We start from the raw sequence: 25,316 nt of genomic DNA, 5'->3' as shown, positions 1-25,316 counted from the left end.
GTGGTGCGGTGCTTTTTTTCTTTGGGCTGATAGCTTTGAAGATATCTTCTGATGGTGGTGAGAGTGGAGCAGGACTGTCTCCATGGCGCAATTGGCGAGCGCGATCGGTGTTAACCAAAAGGTCGGAGGTTCGAGCCCACCCAGTGGTGGTATGGCGCTTTTTTTTCTTTGGGCTGATAGCTTTGAAGATATGTTCTGATGGTGGTGAGAGTGAAGCAGGACTGTCTCCATGGCAAAATTGGCTTGCGTGATCGGCTGTTAACCGAAAGGTTGGAGGTTCGAGCCCACCCAGTGGTGGTGCGGCGCTTTTTTTTCTTTGCGCTGATAGCTTTGAAGATATGTTCTGATGGTGGTGAGAGTGGAGCACGATTGTCTCCGTGGCGCAATTGGCTAGCGCGATCTGCTGTTAACCGAAAGGTTGGAGTTCCAGCCCACCCGGTGGTGGTGCGGCGCTTTTTTTTGGGCTGACAGCTTTGAAGATATGTTCTAATTGTGGTGAGAGTGGAGCAGGACTGTCTCCGTGGCGCAATTGGCCAGCGCGATCGGCTGTTAACCGAAAAGTTGGAGGTTCGATCCCACCCGGTGGTGGTGCGGTGCTTTTTTTTCTTTGGGCTGATAGCTTTGATGATATGATCTGATGGTGGTGAGAGATGAGCAAGACTGTCTCCGTGGCGCAATGGGCTAGCGCGATCGGCTGTTGACCAAAAGGTTGGAGTTTCGAGCCCTCCCGGGAGTGGTGTGTTGCTTTTTACTTTGCGATGAACGCTTTGAAGATATGTTCTGATGGTGGTGAGAGTGGAGCAAGACTGTCTCCGTGGCGCAATGGGCTAGCGCGATCGGCTGTTAACCGAAAGGTTGGAGTTTTGAGCCCTCCCGGGCGTGGTGTGTTGCTTTTTTCTTTGCGGTAATAGCTTTGAAGATATGTTCTGATGGTGGTGAGAGTGGAGCAGGACTGTCTTCGTGGCGCAATTGGCTAGCGCGATCGGCTGTTAACCGAAAGGTTGGAGGTTGTAGCCCAACCGGGGGTGGTGCGGCGCTTTTTTTTCTTTGGGGTGATAGCTCTGAAGAAATGTTCTGACGGTGGTGAGAGTGGAGCACGACTGTCTCCGTGGGGCAATTGGCTAGCGCGATCGGCTGTTACCCGAAAGGTTGGAGGTTCGAGCCCACCCGGTGGTGGTGCGGCGCTTTTTTTTTCTTTGGGGTGATAGCTCTGAAGAAATGGTCTGACGGTGGTGAGAGTGGAGCAGGACGGTCCCCGTGGCGCAATTGGCTAGCGCAATCGGCTGTTAACCGAAAAGTTGGAGGTTCGACCCCATCCGGTGGTGGTGCGGCGCTTTTTTTTCTATGGGCTGATAGCTTTGAAGATATGTTCTGATGGTGGTGAGAGTGGAGCACGACTGTCACCGTGGGGCAATTGGCTAGCACGATCGGCTATTAACCAAAAGGTTGGAGGTTCGAGCCCACCCGGCGGTGGTTTGGCGCTTCTTTTCTTTGGGGTGATAGCTCTGAAGAAATGATCAGACGGTGGTGAGAATGGAGCAAGACTGTCTCCGTGGCGCAATGGGCTAGCGCGATCGGCTGTTGACCGAAAGGTTGGAGTTTCGATCCCTCCCGGGAGTGGTGTGTTGCTTTTTTCTTTGCGCTGATAGCTTTGAAGATATGTTCTGATGGTGGTGAGAGTGGAACAAGACTGTCTCCGTTGCGGAATGGGCTAGCGCGATCGGCTGTTAACCGTAAGGTTGGAGGTTCGGGCCCACCCGGTGGTGGTGCAGCGCTTTTTTTTTTGGGCTGATAGCTCTGAAGAAATGTTCTGACGGTGGTGAGAGTGGTGGAGGACTGTCTCCGTGGCGCAATTGGCTAGCGCGATCGGCTGTTAACCAAAAGGTCGGAGGTTCGAGCCCACCCAGTGGTGGTGTGGCGCTTTTTTTTCTTCGGGCTGATAGCTTTGATGATATGTTCTTAAGGTGGTGAGAGGGGAGCAGGTCTGTCTCCTTGGCGCAATTGGCTAGCGCAATCGGCTGTTAACCGAAAATTTGGAGGTTCGAGCCTACCCGGTGGTTGTGCGGCGCTTTTTTTTCTGTGGGCTGATAGCTTTGAAGATATGTTCTGATGGTGGTGAGAGTGGAGCAGGACTATCTCCGTGGCGCAATTGGCTAGTTTGATCGGCTGTTAACCGGAAAGTCTGAGGTTCGAGCCCACCCGGTGGTGGTGCGGCGCTTTTTTTTCTTTGGGCTGATAGCTTTGAAAATATGTTCTGATGGTGGTGAGAGTGGAGCAGGACTGTCTCCGTGGCGCAATTGGCTAGCGCGACCGGCTGTTAACCAAAAGGTCGGAGGTTCGAGCCCACCCAGTGGTGGTGCGGCGCTTTTTTTTCTTTGGGCTGATAGCTTTGAAGATATGTTCTGATGGTGGTGAGAGTGGAGCAGGACTGTCTCCGTGGCGCAATTGGCTTGCGTGATCGGCTGTTAACAGGAAAGTTGGAGGTTCGAGCCCACCCGGTGGTGGTGCGTCGCTTTTTTTCTTTGGGCTGATAGCTTTGAAGATATGTTCTGATGGTGGTGAGAGTGGAGCAGGATTGTCTCCGTGGCGCAATGGCTAGCGCGATCGGCTGTTAACCAAAAGGTCAGAGGTTCGAGCCCACCCAGTGGTGGTGCGGCGCTTTTTTTTCTTTGGGCTGATAGCTTTGAAGATATGTTCTTATGGTGGTGAGAGTGGAGCAGGACTGTCTCCGTGGGGGAATTGGCTAGCGCGATCGGCTGTTAACCGAAAATTCGGAGGTTGGAGCCTACCCGGTGGTTGTGCGGCGCTTTTTTTTCTGTGGGTTGATAGCTTTGAAGATATGTTCTGATGGTGGTGAGAGTGGAGCAGGACTGTCTCCGTGGCGCAATTGGCTAGCGTGATCGGCTGTTAACCGAAAAGTTGGTGGTTAGAGCCCACCCGGTGGTGGTGCGGTGCTTTTTTTCTTTGGGCTGATAGCTTTGAAGATATGTTCTGATGGTGGTGAGAGTGGAGCAGGACTGTCTCCATGGCGCAATTCGCGAGCGCGATCGGTGTTAACCAAAAGGTCGGAGGTTCGAGCCCACCCGGTGGTGGTATGGCGCTTTTTTTTCTTTGGGCTGATAGCTTTGAAGATATGTTCTGATGATGGTGAGAGTGAAGCAGGACTGTCTCCGTGGCGCAATTGGCTAGCGCGATCGGCTGTAAACCGAAAGGTAGGAGTTTCGAGCCCACCCGGCGGTGGTGCGGCGCTTTTTTTTCTTTGGGCTGATAGCTTTGAAGATATGTTCTGATGGTGGTGAGAGTAGAGCAGGACTGTCTCCGTGGCGCGATTGGCTAGCGCGATCGGCTGTTAACCGAAAGGTTGGAGTTTTGATCCCTCCCGGGAGTGGTGTGTTGCTTTTTTCTTTGCGCTGATAGCTTTGAAGATATGTTCTGATGGTGGTGAGAGTGGAGCACGACTGTCTCCGTGGCGCAGTTGGCTAGCGCGATTGGCTGTTAACCGAAAGGTTGGAGGTTCGAGCCCACCCGGGGGTGGTGCGGCGCTTTTTTTCTTTGTGCTGATAGCTTTGAAGATATGTTCTGATGGTGGTGAGATTAGAGCAGGACTGTCTCCGTGGCGCAATTGGCTAGCGCGATTGGCTGTTAACCGAAAGTTTGGAGGTTCGAGCCCACCCGGTGGTGGTGCGGCGCTTTTTTTTCTTTTGGCTGATAGCTTTGAAGATATGTTCTGATGGTGGTGAGAGTGGAGCAGGACTGTCTCCGTGGCGCGATTGGCTAGCGCGATCGGCGGTTAACCGAAAGGTTGGAGTTTTGATCCCTCCCGGGAGTGGTGTGTTGCTTTTTTCTTTGCGCTGATAGCTTTGAAGATATGTTCTGATGGTGGTGAGAGTGGAGCACGACTGTCTCCGTGGCGCAGTTGGCTAGCGCGATCGGCTGTTAACCGAAAGGTTGGAGGTTCGAGCCCACCCGGGGGTGGTGCGGCGCTTTTTTTCTTTGTGCTGATAGCTTTGAAGATATGTTCTGATGGTGGTGAGATTAGAGCAGGACTGTCTCCGTGGCGCAATTGGCTAGCGCGATTGGCTGTTAACCGAAAGTTTGGAGGTTCGAGCCCACCCGGTGGTGGTGCGGCGCTTTTTTTTCTTTTGGCTGATAGCTTTGAAGATATGTTCTGATGGTGGTGAGAGTGGAGCAGGACTGTCTCCGTGGGGCAATTGGCTAACGCGATCGGCTGTTAACCAAAAGGTTGCAGGTTCGAGCCCACCCAGTGGTGGTGCGGCGCTTTTTTTTCTTTGGGCTGATAGCTTTGAAGATATGTTCTTGTGGTGGTGAGAGTGGAGCAAGACTGTCTCCGTGGCGCAATTGGCTAGCGCGGTCGGCTGTTAACCGAAAAGTCGAAGGTTCGAGCCTACCCGGTGGTTGTGCGGCGCTTTTTTTTTCTGTGGGTTGATAGCTTTGAAGATATGTTCTGATGGTGGTGAGAGTGGAGCAGGACTGTCTCCGTGGCGCAATTGGCTAGAGTGATCGGCTGTTAACCGAAAAGTTGGAGGTTCGAGCCCACCCGGTGGTGGTGCGGTGCTTTTTTTTCTTTGGGCTGATAGCTTTGAAGATATGTTCTGATGGTGGTGAGAGTGGAGCAGGACTGTCTCCATGGCGCAATTGGCTAGCGCGATCGGCTGTTAACCGAAAGGTTGGAGTTTCGAGCCCACCCGGCGGTGGTACGGCGCTTTTGTTTCTTTGGGCTGATAGCTTTGAAGATATGTTCTGATGGTGGTGAGAGTGGAGCACGACTGTCTCCGTGGCGCAGTTGGCTAGCGCGATCGGCTGTTAACCGAAAGGTTGGAGGTTCGAGCCCACCCGGTGGTGGTGCGGCGCTTTTTTTTGTGCTGATAGCTTTGAAGATATGTTCTGATGGTGGTGAGAGTGGAGCAGGACTGTCTCCGTGGCGCGATTGGCTAGCGCGATTGGCTGTTAACCGAAAGATTGGAGGTTCGAGCCCACTCGGTGGTGGTGCGGTGGTTTTTTTTCTGAGCTGATAGCTTTGAAGATATGTTCTGATGGTGGTGAGAGTGGAGCAGGACTGTCTCCGTGGCGCAATTGGCTAGCGCGATCGGCTGTTAACCGAAAAGTCGGAGGTTCGAGCCCACCCAGTGGTGGTGCGGTGCTTTTTTTTTCTTTGGGCTGATAGCTTTGATGATATGATCTGATGGTGGTGAGAGATGAGCAAGACTGTCTCCGTGGCGCAATGGGCTAGCGCGATCGGCTGTTGACCGAAAGGTTGGAGTTTCGAGCCCTCCCGGGAGTGGTGTGTTGCTTTTTTTCGGGCTGATAGCTTTGAAGATATGTTCTTATGGTGGTGAAAGTAGAGCAGGACTGTCTCCGTGGCGCAATTGGCTAGCGCGATCGGCTGTTAACCGAAAATTCGGAGGTTGGAGCCTACCCAGTGGTTGTGCGGCGCTTTTTTTTCTGTGGGTTGATAGCTTTGAAGATATGTTCTGATGGTGGTGAGAGTGGAGCAGGACTGTCTCCGTGGCGCAATTGGCTTGCGTGATCGGCTGTTAACAGGAAAGTTGGAGGTTCGAGCCCACCCGGTGGTGGTGCGTCGCTTTTTTTCTTTGGGCTGATAGCTTTGAAGATATGTTCTGATGGTGGTGAGAGTGGAGCAGGATTGTCTCCGTGGCGCAATGGCTAGCGCGATCGGCTGTTAACCAAAAGGTCAGAGGTTCGAGCCCACCCAGTGGTGGTGCGGCGCTTTTTTTTCTTTGGGCTGATAGCTTTGAAGATATGTTCTTATGGTGGTGAGAGTGGAGCAGGACTGTCTCCGTGGGGCAATTGGCTAACGCGATCGGCTGTTAACCAAAAGGTTGCAGGTTCGAGCCCACCCGGTGGTGGTGCGGTGCTTTTTTTTCTTTGGGCTGATAGCTTTGAAGATATGTTCTGATGGTGGTGAGAGTGGAGCAGGACTGTCTCCATGGCGCAATTGGCTAGCGCGATCGGCTGTTAACCGAAAAGTTGGTGGTTAGAGCCCACCCGGCGGTGGTACGGCGCTTTTGTTTCTTTGGGCTGATAGCTTTGAAGATATGTTCTGATGGTGGTGAGAGTGGAGCACGACTGTCTCCGTGGCGCAGTTGGCTAGCGCGATCGGCTGTTAACCGAAAGGTTGGAGGTTCGAGCCCACCCGGTGGTGGTGCGGCGCTTTTTTTTGTGCTGATAGCTTTGAAGATATGTTCTGATGGTGGTGAGAGTGGAGCAGGACTGTCTCCGTGGCGCGATTGGCTAGCGCGATTGGCTGTTAACCGAAAGATTGGAGGTTCGAGCCCACTCGGTGGTGGTGCGGTGGTTTTTTTTCTGAGCTGATAGCTTTGAAGATATGTTCTGATGGTGGTGAGAGTGGAGCAGGACTGTCTCCGTGGCGCAATTGGCTAGCGCGATCGGCTGTTAACCGAAAAGTCGGAGGTTCGAGCCCACCCAGTGGTGGTGCGGTGCTTTTTTTTTCTTTGGGCTGATAGCTTTGATGATATGATCTGATGGTGGTGAGAGATGAGCAAGACTGTCTCCGTGGCGCAATGGGCTAGCGCGATCGGCTGTTGACCGAAAGGTTGGAGTTTCGAGCCCTCCCGGGAGTGGTGTGTTGCTTTTTTTCGGGCTGATAGCTTTGAAGATATGTTCTTATGGTGGTGAAAGTAGAGCAGGACTGTCTCCGTGGCGCAATTGGCTAGCGCGATCGGCTGTTAACCGAAAATTCGGAGGTTGGAGCCTACCCAGTGGTTGTGCGGCGCTTTTTTTTCTGTGGGTTGATAGCTTTGAAGATATGTTCTGATGGTGGTGAGAGTGGAGCAGGACTGTCTCCGTGGCGCAATTGGCTAGCGTGATCGGCTGTTAACCGAAAAGTTGGAGGTTCGAGCCCACCCGGGGGTGGTGCGGTGCTTTTTTTCTTTGGGCTGATAGCTTTGAAGATATCTTCTGATGGTGGTGAGAGTGGAGCAGGACTGTCTCCATGGCGCAATTGGCGAGCGCGATCGGTGTTAACCAAAAGGTCGGAGGTTCGAGCCCACCCAGTGGTGGTATGGCGCTTTTTTTTCTTTGGGCTGATAGCTTTGAAGATATGTTCTGATGGTGGTGAGAGTGAAGCAGGACTGTCTCCATGGCAAAATTGGCTTGCGTGATCGGCTGTTAACCGAAAGGTTGGAGGTTCGAGCCCACCCAGTGGTGGTGCGGCGCTTTTTTTTCTTTGCGCTGATAGCTTTGAAGATATGTTCTGATGGTGGTGAGAGTGGAGCACGATTGTCTCCGTGGCGCAATTGGCTAGCGCGATCTGCTGTTAACCGAAAGGTTGGAGTTCCAGCCCACCCGGTGGTGGTGCGGCGCTTTTTTTTGGGCTGACAGCTTTGAAGATATGTTCTAATTGTGGTGAGAGTGGAGCAGGACTGTCTCCGTGGCGCAATTGGCCAGCGCGATCGGCTGTTAACCGAAAAGTTGGAGGTTCGATCCCACCCGGTGGTGGTGCGGTGCTTTTTTTTCTTTGGGCTGATAGCTTTGATGATATGATCTGATGGTGGTGAGAGATGAGCAAGACTGTCTCCGTGGCGCAATGGGCTAGCGCGATCGGCTGTTGACCAAAAGGTTGGAGTTTCGAGCCCTCCCGGGAGTGGTGTGTTGCTTTTTACTTTGCGATGAACGCTTTGAAGATATGTTCTGATGGTGGTGAGAGTGGAGCAAGACTGTCTCCGTGGCGCAATGGGCTAGCGCGATCGGCTGTTAACCGAAAGGTTGGAGTTTTGAGCCCTCCCGGGCGTGGTGTGTTGCTTTTTTCTTTGCGGTAATAGCTTTGAAGATATGTTCTGATGGTGGTGAGAGTGGAGCAGGACTGTCTTCGTGGCGCAATTGGCTAGCGCGATCGGCTGTTAACCGAAAGGTTGGAGGTTGTAGCCCAACCGGGGGTGGTGCGGCGCTTTTTTTTCTTTGGGGTGATAGCTCTGAAGAAATGTTCTGACGGTGGTGAGAGTGGAGCACGACTGTCTCCGTGGGGCAATTGGCTAGCGCGATCGGCTGTTACCCGAAAGGTTGGAGGTTCGAGCCCACCCGGTGGTGGTGCGGCGCTTTTTTTTTCTTTGGGGTGATAGCTCTGAAGAAATGGTCTGACGGTGGTGAGAGTGGAGCAGGACGGTCCCCGTGGCGCAATTGGCTAGCGCAATCGGCTGTTAACCGAAAAGTTGGAGGTTCGACCCCATCCGGTGGTGGTGCGGCGCTTTTTTTTCTATGGGCTGATAGCTTTGAAGATATGTTCTGATGGTGGTGAGAGTGGAGCACGACTGTCACCGTGGGGCAATTGGCTAGCACGATCGGCTATTAACCAAAAGGTTGGAGGTTCGAGCCCACCCGGCGGTGGTTTGGCGCTTCTTTTCTTTGGGGTGATAGCTCTGAAGAAATGATCTGACGGTGGTGAGAATGGAGCAAGACTGTCTCCGTGGCGCAATGGGCTAGCGCGATCGGCTGTTGACCGAAAGGTTGGAGTTTCGATCCCTCCCGGGAGTGGTGTGTTGCTTTTTTCTTTGCGCTGATAGCTTTGAAGATATGTTCTGATGGTGGTGAGAGTGGAACAAGACTGTCTCCGTTGCGGAATGGGCTAGCGCGATCGGCTGTTAACCGTAAGGTTGGAGGTTCGGGCCCACCCGGTGGTGGTGCAGCGCTTTTTTTTTTGGGCTGATAGCTCTGAAGAAATGTACTGACGGTGGTGAGAGTGGTGGAGGACTGTCTCCGTGGCGCAATTGGCTAGCGCGATCGGCTGTTAACCAAAAGGTCGGAGGTTCGAGCCCACCCAGTGGTGGTGTGGCGCTTTTTTTTCTTCGGGCTGATAGCTTTGATGATATGTTCTTAAGGTGGTGAGAGGGGAGCAGGTCTGTCTCCTTGGCGCAATTGGCTAGCGCAATCGGCTGTTAACCGAAAATTTGGAGGTTCGAGCCTACCCGGTGGTTGTGCGGCGCTTTTTTTTCTGTGGGCTGATAGCTTTGAAGATATGTTCTGATGGTGGTGAGAGTGGAGCAGGACTATCTCCGTGGCGCAATTGGCTAGTTTGATCGGCTGTTAACCGGAAAGTCTGAGGTTCGAGCCCACCCGGTGGTGGTGCGGCGCTTTTTTTTCTTTGGGCTGATAGCTTTGAAAATATGTTCTGATGGTGGTGAGAGTGGAGCAGGACTGTCTCCGTGGCGCAATTGGCTAGCGCGACCGGCTGTTAACCAAAAGGTCGGAGGTTCGAGCCCACCCAGTGGTGGTGCGGCGCTTTTTTTTCTTTGGGCTGATAGCTTTGAAGATATGTTCTGATGGTGGTGAGAGTGGAGCAGGACTGTCTCCGTGGCGCAATTGGCTTGCGTGATCGGCTGTTAACAGGAAAGTTGGAGGTTCGAGCCCACCCGGTGGTGGTGCGTCGCTTTTTTTCTTTGGGCTGATAGCTTTGAAGATATGTTCTGATGGTGGTGAGAGTGGAGCAGGATTGTCTCCGTGGCGCAATGGCTAGCGCGATCGGCTGTTAACCAAAAGGTCAGAGGTTCGAGCCCACCCAGTGGTGGTGCGGCGCTTTTTTTTCTTTGGGCTGATAGCTTTGAAGATATGTTCTTATGGTGGTGAGAGTGGAGCAGGACTGTCTCCGTGGGGGAATTGGCTAGCGCGATCGGCTGTTAACCGAAAATTCGGAGGTTGGAGCCTACCCGGTGGTTGTGCGGCGCTTTTTTTTCTGTGGGTTGATAGCTTTGAAGATATGTTCTGATGGTGGTGAGAGTGGAGCAGGACTGTCTCCGTGGCGCAATTGGCTAGCGTGATCGGCTGTTAACCGAAAAGTTGGTGGTTAGAGCCCACCCGGTGGTGGTGCGGTGCTTTTTTTCTTTGGGCTGATAGCTTTGAAGATATGTTCTGATGGTGGTGAGAGTGGAGCAGGACTGTCTCCATGGCGCAATTCGCGAGCGCGATCGGTGTTAACCAAAAGGTCGGAGGTTCGAGCCCACCCGGTGGTGGTATGGCGCTTTTTTTTCTTTGGGCTGATAGCTTTGAAGATATGTTCTGATGATGGTGAGAGTGAAGCAGGACTGTCTCCGTGGCGCAATTGGCTAGCGCGATCGGCTGTAAACCGAAAGGTAGGAGTTTCGAGCCCACCCGGCGGTGGTGCGGCGCTTTTTTTTCTTTGGGCTGATAGCTTTGAAGATATGTTCTGATGGTGGTGAGAGTAGAGCAGGACTGTCTCCGTGGCGCGATTGGCTAGCGCGATCGGCTGTTAACCGAAAGGTTGGAGTTTTGATCCCTCCCGGGAGTGGTGTGTTGCTTTTTTCTTTGCGCTGATAGCTTTGAAGATATGTTCTGATGGTGGTGAGAGTGGAGCACGACTGTCTCCGTGGCGCAGTTGGCTAGCGCGATTGGCTGTTAACCGAAAGGTTGGAGGTTCGAGCCCACCCGGGGGTGGTGCGGCGCTTTTTTTCTTTGTGCTGATAGCTTTGAAGATATGTTCTGATGGTGGTGAGATTAGAGCAGGACTGTCTCCGTGGCGCAATTGGCTAGCGCGATTGGCTGTTAACCGAAAGTTTGGAGGTTCGAGCCCACCCGGTGGTGGTGCGGCGCTTTTTTTTCTTTTGGCTGATAGCTTTGAAGATATGTTCTGATGGTGGTGAGAGTGGAGCAGGACTGTCTCCGTGGCGCGATTGGCTAGCGCGATCGGCTGTTAACCGAAAGGTTGGAGTTTTGATCCCTCCCGGGAGTGGTGTGTTGCTTTTTTCTTTGCGCTGATAGCTTTGAAGATATGTTCTGATGGTGGTGAGAGTGGAGCACGACTGTCTCCGTGGCGCAGTTGGCTAGCGCGATCGGCTGTTAACCGAAAGGTTGGAGGTTCGAGCCCACCCGGGGGTGGTGCGGCGCTTTTTTTCTTTGTGCTGATAGCTTTGAAGATATGTTCTGATGGTGGTGAGATTAGAGCAGGACTGTCTCCGTGGCGCAATTGGCTAGCGCGATTGGCTGTTAACCGAAAGTTTGGAGGTTCGAGCCCACCCGGTGGTGGTGCGGCGCTTTTTTTTCTTTTGGCTGATAGCTTTGAAGATATGTTCTGATGGTGGTGAGAGTGGAGCAGGACTGTCTCCGTGGGGCAATTGGCTAACGCGATCGGCTGTTAACCAAAAGGTTGCAGGTTCGAGCCCACCCAGTGGTGGTGCGGCGCTTTTTTTTCTTTGGGCTGATAGCTTTGAAGATATGTTCTTGTGGTGGTGAGAGTGGAGCAAGACTGTCTCCGTGGCGCAATTGGCTAGCGCGGTCGGCTGTTAACCGAAAAGTCGAAGGTTCGAGCCTACCCGGTGGTTGTGCGGCGCTTTTTTTTTCTGTGGGTTGATAGCTTTGAAGATATGTTCTGATGGTGGTGAGAGTGGAGCAGGACTGTCTCCGTGGCGCAATTGGCTAGAGTGATCGGCTGTTAACCGAAAAGTTGGAGGTTCGAGCCCACCCGGTGGTGGTGCGGTGCTTTTTTTTTCTTTGGGCTGATAGCTTTGAAGATATGTTCTGATGGTGGTGAGAGTGGAGCAGGACTGTCTCCATGGCGCAATTGGCTAGCGCGATCGGCTGTTAACCGAAAGGTTGGAGTTTCGAGCCCACCCGGCGGTGGTACGGCGCTTTTGTTTCTTTGGGCTGATAGCTTTGAAGATATGTTCTGATGGTGGTGAGAGTGGAGCACGACTGTCTCCGTGGCGCAGTTGGCTAGCGCGATCGGCTGTTAACCGAAAGGTTGGAGGTTCGAGCCCACCCGGTGGTGGTGCGGCGCTTTTTTTTGTGCTGATAGCTTTGAAGATATGTTCTGATGGTGGTGAGAGTGGAGCAGGACTGTCTCCGTGGCGCGATTGGCTAGCGCGATTGGCTGTTAACCGAAAGATTGGAGGTTCGAGCCCACTCGGTGGTGGTGCGGTGGTTTTTTTTCTGAGCTGATAGCTTTGAAGATATGTTCTGATGGTGGTGAGAGTGGAGCAGGACTGTCTCCGTGGCGCAATTGGCTAGCGCGATCGGCTGTTAACCGAAAAGTCGGAGGTTCGAGCCCACCCAGTGGTGGTGCGGTGCTTTTTTTTTCTTTGGGCTGATAGCTTTGATGATATGATCTGATGGTGGTGAGAGATGAGCAAGACTGTCTCCGTGGCGCAATGGGCTAGCGCGATCGGCTGTTGACCGAAAGGTTGGAGTTTCGAGCCCTCCCGGGAGTGGTGTGTTGCTTTTTTTCGGGCTGATAGCTTTGAAGATATGTTCTTATGGTGGTGAAAGTAGAGCAGGACTGTCTCCGTGGCGCAATTGGCTAGCGCGATCGGCTGTTAACCGAAAATTCGGAGGTTGGAGCCTACCCAGTGGTTGTGCGGCGCTTTTTTTTCTGTGGGTTGATAGCTTTGAAGATATGTTCTGATGGTGGTGAGAGTGGAGCAGGACTGTCTCCGTGGCGCAATTGGCTAGCGTGATCGGCTGTTAACCGAAAAGTTGGAGGTTCGAGCCCACCCGGGGGTGGTGCGGTGCTTTTTTTCTTTGGGCTGATAGCTTTGAAGATATCTTCTGATGGTGGTGAGAGTGGAGCAGGACTGTCTCCATGGCGCAATTGGCGAGCGCGATCGGTGTTAACCAAAAGGTCGGAGGTTCGAGCCCACCCAGTGGTGGTATGGCGCTTTTTTTTCTTTGGGCTGATAGCTTTGAAGATATGTTCTGATGGTGGTGAGAGTGAAGCAGGACTGTCTCCATGGCAAAATTGGCTTGCGTGATCGGCTGTTAACCGAAAGGTTGGAGGTTCGAGCCCACCCAGTGGTGGTGCGGCGCTTTTTTTTCTTTGCGCTGATAGCTTTGAAGATATGTTCTGATGGTGGTGAGAGTGGAGCACGATTGTCTCCGTGGCGCAATTGGCTAGCGCGATCTGCTGTTAACCGAAAGGTTGGAGTTCCAGCCCACCCGGTGGTGGTGCGGCGCTTTTTTTTGGGCTGACAGCTTTGAAGATATGTTCTAATTGTGGTGAGAGTGGAGCAGGACTGTCTCCGTGGCGCAATTGGCCAGCGCGATCGGCTGTTAACCGAAAAGTTGGAGGTTCGATCCCACCCGGTGGTGGTGCGGTGCTTTTTTTTCTTTGGGCTGATAGCTTTGATGATATGATCTGATGGTGGTGAGAGATGAGCAAGACTGTCTCCGTGGCGCAATGGGCTAGCGCGATCGGCTGTTGACCAAAAGGTTCGAGTTTCGAGCCCTCCCGGGAGTGGTGTGTTGCTTTTTACTTTGCGATGAACGCTTTGAAGATATGTTCTGATGGTGGTGAGAGTGGAGCAAGACTGTCTCCGTGGCGCAATGGGCTAGCGCGATCTGCTGTTAACCGAAAGGTTGGAGTTTTGAGCCCTCCCGGGCGTGGTGTGTTGCTTTTTTCTTTGCGGTAATAGCTTTGAAGATATGTTCTGATGGTGGTGAGAGTGGAGCAGGACTGTCTTCGTGGCGCAATTGGCTAGCGCGATCGGCTGTTAACCGAAAGGTTGGAGGTTGTAGCCCAACCGGGGGTGGTGCGGCGCTTTTTTTTCTTTGGGGTGATAGCTCTGAAGAAATGTTCTGACGGTGGTGAGAGTGGAGCACGACTGTCTCCGTGGGGCAATTGGCTAGCGCGATCGGCTGTTACCCGAAAGGTTGGAGGTTCGAGCCCACCCGGTGGTGGTGCGGCGCTTTTTTTTTCTTTGGGGTGATAGCTCTGAAGAAATGGTCTGACGGTGGTGAGAGTGGAGCAGGACGGTCCCCGTGGCGCAATTGGCTAGCGCAATCGGCTGTTAACCGAAAAGTTGGAGGTTCGACCCCATCCGGTGGTGGTGCGGCGCTTTTTTTTCTATGGGCTGATAGCTTTGAAGATATGTTCTGATGGTGGTGAGAGTGGAGCACGACTGTCACCGTGGGGCAATTGGCTAGCACGATCGGCTATTAACCAAAAGGTTGGAGGTTCGAGCCCACCCGGCGGTGGTTTGGCGCTTCTTTTCTTTGGGGTGATAGCTCTGAAGAAATGATCTGACGGTGGTGAGAATGGAGCAAGACTGTCTCCGTGGCGCAATGGGCTAGCGCGATCGGCTGTTGACCGAAAGGTTGGAGTTTCGATCCCTCCCGGGAGTGGTGTGTTGCTTTTTTCTTTGCGCTGATAGCTTTGAAGATATGTTCTGATGGTGGTGAGAGTGGAACAAGACTGTCTCCGTTGCGGAATGGGCTAGCGCGATCGGCTGTTAACCGTAAGGTTGGAGGTTCGAGCCCACCCGGTGGTGGTGCAGCGCTTTTTTTTCTTTGGGCTGATAGCTTTGAAGATATGTTCTGATGGTGGTGAGAGTGGAGCAGGACTGTCTCCGTGGCGCAATTGGCTAGCGTGATCGGCTGTTAACCGAAAAGTTGGAGGTTCGAGCCCACCCGGTGGTGGTGCGGTGCTTTTTTTCTTTGAGCTGATAGCTTTGAAGATATCTTCTGATGGTGGTGAGAGTTGAGCAGGACTGTCTCCATGGCGCAATTGGCGAGCGCGATCGGTGTTAACCAAAAGGTCGGAGGTTCGAGCCCACCCGGTGGTGGTATAGCGCTTTTTTTTCTTTGGGCTGATAGCTTTGAAGATATGTTCTGATGGTGGTGAGAGTGAAGCAGGACTGTCTCCGTGGCGCAATTGGCTAGCGCGATCGGCTGTTAACCGAAAGGTAGGAGTTTCGAGCCCACCCGGCGTTGGTGCGGCGCTTTTTTTTCTTTGGGCTGATAGCTTTGAAGATATGTTCTGATGGTGGTGAGAGTAGAGCAGGACTGTCTCCGTGGCGCGATTGGCTAGCGCGATCGGCTGTTAACCGAAAGGTTGGAGTTTCGATCCCTCCCGGGAGTGGTGTGTTGCTTTTTTTTTGCGCTGACAGCTTTGAAGATATGTTCTGATGGTGGTGAGAGTGGAGCACGACTGTCTCCGTGGCGCAGTTGGCTAGCGCGATCGGCTGTTAACCGAAAGGTTGGAGGTTCGAGCCCACCCGGGGGTGGTGCGGCGCTTTTTTTCTTTGTGCTGATAGCTTTGAAGATATGTTCTGATGGTGGTGAGAGTGGAGCAGGACTGTCTCCGTGGCGCAATTGGCTAGCGCGATTGGCTGTTAACCGAAAAGTTGGAGGTTCGAGCCCACCCGGTGGTGGTGCGGCGGTTTTTTTCTTTGGGCTGATAGCTTTGAAGATATGTTCTGATGGTGGTGAGAGTGGAGCAGGACTGTCTCCGTGGCGCAATTGGCTAGCGCGATCGGCTGGTAACCGAAACGTTGGAGGTTCGAGCCCACCCAGTGGTGGTGCGGCACTTTTTTTTGGGCTGATACCTTTGAAGATATGTTCTGATGGTGGTGAGAGTGGAGCAGGACTGTCTCCATGGCAAAATTGGCTTGCGCGATCGGCTGTTAACCGAAAGGTTGGAGGTTCGAGCCCACCCAGTGGTGGTGCCGCGCTTTTTTTCTTTGCGCTGATAGCTTTGAAGATATGTTCTGATGGTGGTGAGAGTGGAGCACGATTGTCTCCGTTGCGCAATAGGCTAGCGCGATCTGCTGTTAACCGAAAGGTTGGAGGTTCCAGCCCACCCGGTGGTGGTGCGGCGCTTTTTTTTCTTTGGGCTGTTAGCTTTGAAGATATGTTCTAATTGTGGTGAGAGTGGAGCAGGACTGTTTCCGTGGCGCAATTGGCCAGCGCGATCGGCTGTTAACCGAAAAGTTGGAGGTTCGATCCCACCCGGTGGTGGTGCGGTGCTTTTTTTTCTTTGGGCTGATAGCTTTGATGATATGATCTGATGGTGGTGAGAGATGAGCAAGACTGTCTCCGTGGCGCAATGGGCTAGCGCGATCGGCTGTTGACCGAAAGGCTGGAGTTTCGAGCCCTCCCGGGAGTGGTGTGTTGCTTTTTTCTTTGCGATGATAGCTTTGAAGATATGTTCTGATGGTGGTGCGAGTGGAGCAAGACTGTCTCCGTGGCGCAATGGGCTAGCACGATCGGCTGTTAACCGAAAGGTTGGAGTTTTGAGCCCTCCCGGGAGTGGTGTGTTGCTTTTTTCTTTGCGGTAATAGCTTTGAAGATATGTTCTGATGGTGGTGAGACTGGAGCAGGACTGTCTTCGTGGCGCAATTGGCTAGCGCGATCGGCTGTTAACCGAAATGTTGGAGGTTCTAGCCCAACCGGTGGTGGTGCGGCGCTTTTTTTCTTTGGGGTGATAGCTCTGAAGAAATATTCTGACGGTGGTGAGAGTGGAGCACGACTGTCTCCGTGGGGCAATTGGCTAGCGCGATCGGCTGTTACCCGAAAGGTTGGAGGTTCGAGCCCACCCGGTGGTGGTGCGGCGCTTTTTTTTCTTTGGGGTGATAGCTCCGAATAAATGGTCTGACGGTGGTGAGAGTGGAGCAGGACGGTCCCCGTGGCGCAATTGTCTAGCGCAATCGGCTGTTAACCAAAAAGTTGGAGGTTCGAGCCCACCCGGTGGTGGTTCGGCGCTTTTTTTTCTATGGGCTCATAGCTTTGAAGATATGTTCTGATGGTGGTGAGAGTGGAGCACGACTGTCACCGTGGGGCAATTGGCTAGCACGATCGGCTGTTAACCGAAAGGTTGGAGGTTCGAGCCCACCCGGTGGTGGTGCGGCGCTTTTTTTTTCTTTGGGGTGATAGCTCTGAAGAAATGGTCTGACGGTGGTGAGAGTTGAGCAGGACTTTCTCCGTGGCGCAATTGGCCAGCGCGATCGGCTGTTAACCGAAAAGTTGGAGGTTCGAGCCCTCCCGGGAGTGGTGTTTTGCTTTTTTCTTTGCGCTAATAGCTTTGAAGATATTTTCTGATGGTGGTGAGAGTGAAGCACGACTGTCTCCGTGGCGCAATTGGCTAGCGCGATCGGCTGTTAACCAAAAGGTTGGAGGTTCAAGCCCACACGGTGGTGGTGCGGTGCTTTTTTTTCTTTGGGCTGATATCTTTGAAGTTATGTTCTGATGGTGGTGAGAGCGGAGCAAGACTGTCTCCATGGCGCAATTGGCTAGCGCGATCGGCTGTTAACCGAAAAGTTGGAGGTTCGAGCCCACCCGGTGGTGGTGCGGTGCTTTTTTTTCTTTGGGCTGATAGCTTTGATGATATGATCTGATGGTGGTGAGAGATGAGCAAGACTGTCTCCGTGGCGCAATGGGCTAGCGCGATCGGCTGTTGACCGATAGGTTGGAGTTTCGAGCCCTCCCGGGAGTGGTGTGTTGCTTTTTTTCAGGCTGATAGCTTTGAAGATATGTTCTTATGGTGGTGAAAGTGGAGCAGGACTGTCTCCGTGGCGCAATTGGCTAGCGCGATCGGCGGTTAACCGAAAAGTTGGAGGTTTGAGCCTACCCGGTGGTAGTGCGGCGCTTTTTTTTCTGTGGGCTGATAGCTTTGAAGATATGTTCTGATGGTGGTGAGAGTGGAGCAGGACTGTCTCCGTGGCGCTATTGGCTAGCGTGATCGGCTGTTAACCGGAAAGTTGGAGGTTCGAGCCCACCCGGTGGTGCTGCGTCGCTTTTTTTTCTTTGGGCTGATAGCTTTGAAGATATGTTCTGATGGTGGTGAGAGTGAAGCAGGATTGTCTCCGTGGCGCAATGGCTAGCGCGATCGGCTGTTAACCAAAAGGTCGGAGGTTAGAGCCCACCCAGTGGTGGTGCGGCGCTTTTTTTTCTTTGGGCTGATAGCTTTGAAGATATGTTCTTATGGTGGTGAGAGTGGAGCAGGACTGTCTCCGTGGCGCAATTGGCTAGCGCGATCGGCTGTTAACCGAACATTCGGAGGGTGGAGCCTACCCAGTGGTTGTGCGGCGCTTTTTTTTCTGTGGGTTGATAGCTTTGAAGATATGTTCTGATGGTGGTGAGAGTGGAGCAGGACTGTCTCCGTGGCGCAATTGGCTAGCGTGATCGGCTGTTAACCGAAAAGTTGGAGGTTCAAGCCCACCCGGTGGTGGTGCGGTGCTTTTTTTCTTTGAGCTGATAGCTTTGAAGATATCTTCTGATGGTGGTGAGAGTTGAGCAGGACAGTCTCCATGGCGCAATTGGCGAGCGCGATCGGTGTTAACCAAAAGGTCGGAGGTTCGAGCCCACCCGGTGGTGGTATAGCGCTTTTTTTTCTTTGGGCTGATAGCTTTGAAGATATGTTCTGATGGTGGTGAGAGTGAAGCAGGACTGTCTCCGTGGCGCAATTGGCGAGCGCGATCGGCTGTTAACCGAAAGGTAGGAGTTTCGAGCCCACCCGGCGGTGGTGCGGCGCTTTTTTTTCTTTGGGCTGATAGCTTTGAAGATATGTTCTGATGGTGGTGAGAGTGGAGCACGACTGTCTCCGTGGCGCAGTTGGCTAGCGCGATCGGCTGTTAACCGAAAGGTTGGAGGTTCGAGCCCACCCGGGGGCGGTGCGGCGCTTTTTTTCTTTGTGCTGATAGCTTTGAAGATATGTTCTGATGGTGGTGAGAGTGGAGCAGGACTGTTTCCGTGGCGCAATTGGCTAGCGCGATTGGCTGTTAACCGAAAAGTTGGAGGTTCGAGCCCACCCGGTGGTGGTGCGGCGGTTTTTTTTCTTTGGGCTGATAGCTTTGAAGATATGTTCTGATGGTGGTGAGAGTGGAGCAGGACTGTCTCCGTGGCGCAATTGGCTAGCGCGATCGGCTGTTTACCGAAAAGTTGGAGGTTCGAGCCCACCCAGTGGTGGTGCGGCGCTTTTTTTGGGCTGATACCTTTGAAGATATGTTCTGATGGTGGTGAGAGTGGAGCAGGACTGTCTCCATGGCAAAATTGGCTTGCGCGATCGGCTGTTAACCGAAAGGTTGGAGGTTCAAGCCCACACAGTGGTGGTGCGGCACTTTCTTTTCTTTGCGCTGATAGCTTTGAAGATATGTTCTGATGGTGGTGAGAGTGGAGCACGATTGTCTCCGTGGCGCAATAGGCTAGCGCGATCTGCTGTTAACCGAAAGGTTGGAGGTTCCAGCCCACCCGGTGGTGGTGCGGCGCTTTTTTTTTCTTTGGGCTGATAGCTTTGAAGATATGTTCTAATTGTGGTGAGAGTGGAGCAGGACTGTTTCCGTGGCGCAATTGGCCAGCGCGATCGGCTGTTAACCGAAAAGTTGGAGGTTCGATCCCACCCGGTGGTGGTGCGGTGCTTTTTTTTCTTTGGGCTGATAGCTTTGATGATATGATCTGATGGTGGTGAGAGATGAGCAAGACTGTCTCCGTGGCGCAATGGGCTAGCGCGATCGGCTGTTGACCGAAAGGCTGGAGTTTCGAGCCCTCCCGGGAGTGGTGTGTTGCTTTTTTCTTTGCGATGATAGCTTTGAAGATATGTTCTGATGGTGGTGCGAGTGGAGCAAGACTGTCTCCGTGGCGCAATGGGCTAGCACGATCGGCTGTTAACCGAAAGGTTGGAGTTTTGAGCCCTCCCGGGAGTGGTGTGTTGCTTTTTTCTTTGCGGTAATAGCTTTGAAGATATGTTCTGATGGTGGTGAGAGTGGAGCAGGACTGTCTTCGTGGCGCAATTGGCTAGCGCGATCGGCTGTTAACCGAAATGTTGGAGGTTCTAGCCCAACCGGTGGTGGTGCGGCGCTTTTTTTCTTTGGGGTGATAGCTCTGAAGAAATATTCTGACGGTGGTGAGAGTGGAGCACGACTGTCTCCGTGGGGCAATTGGCTAGCGCGATCGGCTGTTACCCGAAAGGTTGGAGGTTCGAGCCCACCCGGTGGTGGTGCGGCGCTTTTTTTTCTTTGGGGTGATAGCTCCGAATAAATGGTCTGACGGTGGTGAGAGTGGAGCAGGACGGTCCCCGTGGCGCAATTGTCTAGCGCAATCGGCTGTTAACCAAAAAGTTGGAGGTTCGAGCCCACCCGGTGGTGGTGCGGCGCTTTTTTTTCTATGGGCTGATAGCTTTGAAGATATGTTCTGATGGTGGTGAGAGTGGAGCACGACTGTCACCGTGGGGCAATTGGCTAGCACGATCGGCTGTTAACCGAAAGGTTGGAGGTTCGAGCCCACCCGGTGGTGGTGCGGCGCTTTTTTTTTCTTTGGGGTGATAGCTCTGAAGAAATGGTCTGACGGTGGTGAGAGTTGAGCAGGACTTTCTCCGTGGCGCAATTGGCCAGCGCGATCGGCTGGTAACCGAAAAGTTGGAGGTTCGAGCCCTCCCGGGAGTGGTGTTTTGCTTTTTTCTTTGCGCTAATAGCTTTGAAGATATTTTCTGATGGTGGTGAGAGTGAAGCACGACTGTCTCCGTGGCGCAATTGGCTAGCGCGATCGGCTGTTAACCAAAAGGTTGGAGGTTCAAGCCCACACGGTGGTGGTGCGGTGCTTTTTTTTCTTTGGGCTGATAGCTTTGAAGTTATGTTCTGATGGTGGTGAGAGCGGAGCAAGACTGTCTCCATGGCGCAATTGGCTAGCGCGATCGGCTGTTAACCGAAAAGTTGGAGGTTCGAGCCCACCCGGTGGTGGTGCGGTGCTTTTTTTTCTTTGGGCTGATAGCTTTGATGATATGATCTGATGGTGGTGAGAGATGAGCAAGACTGTCTCCGTGGCGCAATGGGCTAGCGCGATCGGCTGTTGACCGATAGGTTGGAGTTTCGAGCCCTCCCGGGAGTGGTGTGTTGCTTTTTTTCGGGCTGATAGCTTTGAAGATATGTTCTTATGGTGGTGAAAGTGGAGCAGGACTGTCTCCGTGGCGCAATTGGCTAGCGCGATCGGCGGTTAACCGAAAAGTTGGAGGTTTGAGCCTACCCGGTGGTAGTGCGGCGCTTTTTTTTCTGTGGGCTGATAGCTTTGAAGATATGTTCTGATGGTGGTGAGAGTGGAGCAGGACTGTCTCCGTGGCGCTATTGGCTAGCGTGATCGGCTGTTAACCGGAAAGTTGGAGGTTCGAGCCCACCCGGTGGTGCTGCGTCGCTTTTTTTTCTTTGGGCTGATAGCTTTGAAGATATGTTCTGATGGTGGTGAGAGTGAAGCAGGATTGTCTCCGTGGCGCAATGGCTAGCGCGATCGGCTGTTAACCAAAAGGTCGGAGGTTAGAGCCCACCCAGTGGTGGTGCGGCGCTTTTTTTTCTTTGGGCTGATAGCTTTGAAGATATGTTCTTATGGTGGTGAGAGTGGAGCAGGACTGTCTCCGTGGCGCAATTGGCTAGCGCGATCGGCTGTTAACCGAACATTCGGAGGGTGGAGCCTACCCAGTGGTTGTGCGGCGCTTTTTTTTCTGTGGGTTGATAGCTTTGAAGATATGTTCTGATGGTGGTGAGAGTGGAGCAGGACTGTCTCCGTGGCGCAATTGGCTAGCGTGATCGGCTGTTAACCGAAAAGTTGGAGGTTCGAGCCCACCCGGTGGTGGTGCGGTGCTTTTTTTCTTTGAGCTGATAGCTTTGAAGATATCTTCTGATGGTGGTGAGAGTTGAGCAGGACAGTCTCCATGGCGCAATTGGCGAGCGCGATCGGTGTTAACCAAAAGGTCGGAGGTTCGAGCCCACCCGGTGGTGGTATAGCGCTTTTTTTTCTTTGGGCTGATAGCTTTGAAGATATGTTCTGATGGTGGTGAGAGTGAAGCAGGACTGTCTCCGTGGCGCAATTGGCGAGCGCGATCGGCTGTTAACCGAAAGGTAGGAGTTTCGAGCCCACCCGGCGGTGGTGCGGCGCTTTTTTTTCTTTGGGCTGATAGCTTTGAAGATATGTTCTGATGGTGGTGAGAGTGGAGCACGACTGTCTCCGTGGCGCAGTTGGCTAGCGCGATCGGCTGTTAACCGAAAGGTTGGAGGTTCCAGCCCACCCGGGGGCGGTGCGGCGCTTTTTTTCTTTGTGCTGATAGCTTTGAAGATATGTTCTGATGATGGTGAGAGTGGAGCAGGACTGTCTCCGTGGCGCAATTGGCTAGCGCGATTGGCTGTTAACCGAAAAGTTGGAGGTTCGAGCCCACCCGGTGGTGGTGCGGCGGTTTTTTTTCTTTGGGCTGATAGCTTTGAAGATATGTTCTGATGGTGGTGAGAGTGGAGCAGGACTGTCTCCGTGGCGCAATTGGCTAGCGCGATCGGCTGTTTACCGAAAAGTTGGAGGTTCGAGCCCACCCAGTGGTGGTGCGGCGCTTTTTTTTGGGCTGATACCTTTGAAGATATGTTCTGATGGTGGTGAGAGTGGAGCAGGACTGTCTCCATGGCAAAATTGGCTTGCGCGATCGGCTGTTAACCGAAAGGTTGGAGGTTCAAGCCCACACAGTGGTGGTGCGGCACTTTCTTTTCTTTGCGCTGATAGCTTTGAAGATATGTTCTGATGGTGGTGAGAGTGGAGCACGATTGTCTCCGTGGCGCAATAGGCTAGCGCGATCTGCTGTTAACCGAAAGGTTGGAGGTTCCAGCCCACCCGGTGGTGGTGCGGCGCTTTTTTTTCTTTGGGCTGATAGCTTTGAAGATATGTTCTAATTGTGGTGAGAGTGGAGCAGGACTGTCTCCGTGGCGCAATTGGCCAGCGCGATCGGCTGTTAACCAAAAAGTTGGAGGTTCGAGCCCACCCGGTGGTGGTGCGGCGCTTTTTTTTCTATGGGCTGATAGCTTTGAAGATATGTTCTGATGGTGGTGAGAGTGGAGCACGACTGTCACCGTGGGGCAATTGCCTAGCACGATCGGCTGTTAACCGAAAGGTTGGAGGTTCGAGCCCACCCGGTGGTGGTGCGGCGCTTTTTTTTTCTTTGGGGTGATAGCTCTGAAGAAATGGTCTGACGGTGGTGAGAGTTGAGCAGGACTTTCTCCGTGGCGCAATTGGCCAGCGCGATCGGCTGTTAACCGAAAAGTTGGAGGTTCGAGCCCTCCCGGGAATGGTGTTTTGCTTTTTTCTTTGCGCTAATAGCTTTGAAGATATTTTCTGATGGTGGTGAGAGTGAAGCACGACTGTCTCGGTGGCGCAATTGGCTAGCGCGATCGGCTGTTAACCAAAAGGTTGGAGGTTCAAGCCCACACGGTGGTGGTGCGGTGCTTTTTTTTCTTTGGGCTGATAGCTTTGAAGTTATGTTCTGATGGTGGTGAGAAGGGAGCAAGACTGTCTCCGTGGCGCAATGGGCTAGCGCGATCGGCTGTTGACCGAAAGGTTGGAGTTTCGAGCCCTCCCGAGAGTGGTGTGTTGCTTTTTTCTTTGCGCTGATAGCTTTGAAGATATGTTCTGATGGTGGTGAGAGTGGAGCAAGACTGTCTCCGTGGCGCAATGGGCTAGCGCGATCGGCTGTTAACCGTAAGGTTGGAGGTTCGAGCCCACCCGGTGGTGGTGCAGCGCTTTTTTTTCTTTGGGCTGATAGCTCTGAAGAAATGTTCTGACGGTGGTGAGAGTGGAGCAGGACTGTCTCCGTGGCGCAATTGGCTAGCGCGATCGGCTGTTAACGAAACGGTCGGAGGTTCGAGCCCACCCAGTGGTGGTGTGGCGCTTTTTTTTCTTCGGGCTGTTAGCTTTGATGATATGTTCTTATGGTGGTGAGAGTGGAGCAGGTCTGTCTCCATGGCGCAATTGGCTAGCTTGATCGGCTGTTAACCGAAAAGTTGGAGGTTCGAGCCCACCCGGTGGTGGTGCGGCGCTTTTTTTTCTTTGGGCTGATAGCTTTGAAAATATGTTCTGATGGTGGTGAGAGAGGAGCAGGACTGTCTCCGTGGCGCAATTGGCTAGCGCGATCGGCTGTTAACCAAAATGTCGGAGGTTCGAGCCCACCCAGTGGTGGTGCGGCGCTTTTTTTTCTTTGGGCTGATAGCTTTGAAGATATGTTCTTATGGTGGTGAGAGTGGAGCAGGACTGTCTCCGTGGCGCAATTGGCTAGCGCGATCGGCTGTTAACCGAACATTCGGAGGTTGGAGCCTACCCGGTGGTTGTGCGGCGCTTTTTTTTCTGTGGGTTGATAGCTTTGAAGATATGTTCTGATGGTGGTGAGAGTGGAGCAGGACTGTCTCCGTGGCGCAATTGGCTAGCGTGATCGGCTGTTAACCGAAAAGTTGGAGGTTCGAGCCCACCCGGTGGTGGTGCGGTGCTTTTTTTCTTTGAGCTGATAGATTTGAAGATATCTTCTGATGGTGGTGAGAGTTGAGCAGGACTGTCTCCATGGCGCAATTGGCGAGCGCGATCGGTGTTAACCAAAAAATCGGAGGTTCGAGCCCACCTGGTGGTGGTATAGCACTTTTTTTCTTTGGGCTGATAGCTTTGAAGATATGTTCTGATGGTGGTGAGAGTGAAGCAGGACTGTCTCCGTGGCGCAATTGGCTAGCGCGATCGGCTGTTAACCGAAAGGTAGGAGTTTCGAGCCCACCCGGCGGTGGTGCGGCGCTTTTTTTTCTTTGGGCTGATAGCTTTGAAGATATGTTCTGATGGTGGTGAGAGTGGAGCACGACTGTCTCCGTGGCGCAATTGGCTAGCGCGATCGGCTGTTAACCAAAATGTCGGAGGTTCGAGCCCACCCAGTGGTAGTGCGGCGCTTTTTTTTCTTTGGGCTGATAGCTTTGAAGATATGTTCTTATGGTGGTGAGAGTGGAGCAGGACCGTCTCCGTGGCGCAATTGGCTAGCGCGATCGGCTGTTAACCAAAAAGTCGGAGGTTCGAGCCTACCCGGTGGTTGTGCGGAGCTTTTTTTTCTGTGGGCTGATAGCTTTGAAGATATGTTCTGATGGTGGTGAGAGTGGAGCAGGACTGTCTCCGTGGCGCAATTGGCTAGCGTGATCGGCTGTTAACCGAAAAGTTGGAGGTTCGAGCCCACCCGGTGGTGGTGCGGTGCTTTTTTTTTCTTTGGGCTGATAGTTTTGAAGATATGTTCTGATGGTGGTGAGAGTGGAGCAGGACTGTCTCCATGGCGCAATTGGCTAGCGCGATCGGCTGTTAACCAAAAGGTCGGAGGTTCGAGCCCACCCTGTGGTGGTATGGCGCTTTTTTTTCTTTGGGCTGATAGCTTTGAAGATATGTTCTGATGGTGGTGAGAGTGGAGCAGGACTGTCTCCATGGCAAAATTGGCTTGCGCGATCGGCTGTTAACCAAAAGGTTGGAGGTTCGAGCCCACCCAGTGGTGGTGCGGCGCTTTTTTTTCTTTGCGCTGATAGCTTTGAAGATATGTTCTGATGGTGGTGAGAGTGGAGCAGTACTATCTCCGTGGCGCAATTGGCTAGCTTGATCGGCTGTTAACCGGAAAGTCTGAGGTTCGAGCCCACCCGGTGGTGGTGCGGCGCTTTTTTTTCTTTGGGCTGATAGCTTTGAAAATATGTTCTGATGGTGGTGAGAGTGGAGCAGGACTGTCTCCGTGGCGCGATTGGCTAGCGCGATTGGCTGTTAACCGAAAGGTTGGAGGTTCGAGCCCACTCGGTGGT

At 53.0% G+C, this 25,316-nt stretch overlaps 1 non-coding gene across 1 annotated transcript; it reads left to right on the top strand.

The window, feature by feature from the left end:
* Window positions 1-18,315: 18,315 nt before the first annotated feature.
* Window positions 18,316-18,389, top strand: TRNAN-GUU (transfer RNA asparagine (anticodon GUU)). The gene has a single exon. It is a non-coding gene; the product is annotated as a tRNA-Asn (tRNA).
* Window positions 18,390-25,316: the final 6,927 nt, after the last annotated feature.

Source organism: Rhipicephalus microplus, unplaced genomic scaffold (assembly GCF_043290135.1).
Source record: "Rhipicephalus microplus isolate Deutch F79 unplaced genomic scaffold, USDA_Rmic scaffold_29, whole genome shotgun sequence".
Classification (NCBI taxonomy): domain Eukaryota; kingdom Metazoa; phylum Arthropoda; class Arachnida; order Ixodida; family Ixodidae; genus Rhipicephalus; species Rhipicephalus microplus.
Note: the sequence above shows the minus strand (reverse complement) of the source record. Positions and strands in the feature narration are given on the sequence as shown.